The sequence below is a fragment of the Pygoscelis adeliae genome, unplaced genomic scaffold (assembly GCF_000699105.1).
Source record: "Pygoscelis adeliae isolate BGI_AS28 unplaced genomic scaffold, ASM69910v1 Scaffold60, whole genome shotgun sequence".
In the NCBI taxonomy this organism is placed as follows: Eukaryota; Metazoa; Chordata; class Aves; order Sphenisciformes; family Spheniscidae; genus Pygoscelis; species Pygoscelis adeliae.
The window spans coordinates 1,577,224-1,578,967 of NW_008823954.1; positions in this window are offsets into that span (position 1 = coordinate 1,577,224).

A 1,744-nucleotide genomic window follows, 5' to 3' on the forward strand; every position below is an offset into this window, starting at 1 on the left:
CCCCGTGGGTTGGCATCCCCTCGTGTGCTGCCTGCCGCGTCCACTTGACACGGCGCTGGGTGGGTTTCCCAGCGGCGTAGTCTCGGCTAATCCGATTTCCATGCCTCCGTCTCTGTGCGATTGCCATTAGTTTCAGCGGTGCTTGAAAGAGGATCCCCATCTCCCTGTGCCCGCAGTCCCCCGAGCCCCGCGGGGTGCTGGTGACCCCCTCCAGTGGGATGGGAGGCACGGAGGTGGGCTAGGACGGATCCGTCCCTGGTGGAAATCAGAGCAGCTCGCTGGCTTCGGTCGGGGCTGCCTAACCCCGGCTGACAGCTGTCCCTATGATATGCGAGATCTGATTTTGGTGGTTAAATTACTTTTGAGGTAAGCAGATGTAAACGGCCGTTGTTTCACTGAAGCACCTGATCCTGTAAGCTCTGTATAGAAATGCCCTAGCAGAAGTCCGAGCAGTCTGCATTTCACTTCCGAAGCTTTTGGTTTGGCTGTGACAAGATATTAATCCTTATCTGGTTGATGGAGGAGTGGCTCGGGGATGGATTTGTGGGGTGGGGAGTTTCCATTCCTTGTTTTGTCATGGTGTGCTCCCGGGGCAAGCTGGCTGATGATGCTTTTCCCCCTGCATTTCAGTGCCCTGCAGAGGGGAAGGGGGGTCCTGTGAAAGTCCCTCCCGGGAACCGAAGTGTGGCAGCGTGGTTCTGCCTTGCAAGCTCATTAAGTGAATAAATCCCAGGGATGCTCGGTTCAGATGGGGCTCCTGCAGGAGAATTTATAAAGTCATTAAAAACATTTTAATGGAAAGTACTAACCATCTATAACACAGCATCTGTTGTCGTGTCTTTGGAAAAACACGTCTAAATTAAGAGAATGGGAGACAGCGAGACAGACTGGTGGGCTTTCTGCTGAAGCAACCAGCTGGCTGGGGCTGCAAGGGAATATTGGTGGAAACTCCTTCCCATCTGTAGCATCAGGCCGGGCCCTGGCTCCCTGGACTGCTCTGGGAGTGCCGGGCAGAGCTGGCTTTGGCAGGGATCGGTTCAGGGAGGAGCGGGGAGGGAAGAGAGGAGCAGCTCTGCGGTGTTTCTGTCTCATCTCGTCCCTCAGTGGGTGTGAAGACACGAGAGAGGGTTCACGGGGAAAGCATGGATGAACATCTGCAACACGCTTTGGCATCCTTGGGCTTACACAGTCCGGCCTGGAGAGGAGGGAATGTCCTCTGCTATTGAAACAGGGTGAAATAGGCAGGGCAGCGAAGGGAAATAAGCTCAAGCTGGTCTCACGTGGTGCCAGCAGCCTCACTTTCCCTGCAGGTGAGGGCAACAACTGGCTCCTGCTTCACTTTCACTGGGGTGTTTCAGCCCTGATGGACGACAGTGGTCAGTAGCTTCGATGTGAGAATGAGTGTCAGCAGGGGAAGGGGTCAGACAAAACGGTGATGGGCTTCTGATATGGCGTGGTTCTCCAGTCCTCTTCTGACCTCGTCCCATGGCACAATCTGTAGGGCTGCTGCAGGAGGATTTGTAAAGTCATTAAAAACATTTTCATTGAAAACACTAACCATCTATACCGCAGCATCTGCTGTTGTGTCTCTGGAAAATCCTGTCTCCGTTCCAAGACTCGGGGCCAGCCAGACAGGCTGGTGGCCTTTCTGCTGCAGCAACCAGCTGGCCGGCAACCGCTTCGGCCGCGAGCCATGCTTCGCTCTGCTGCTGCCTGCGTGGGTTTTTTTGCAGTTCAACGTCTT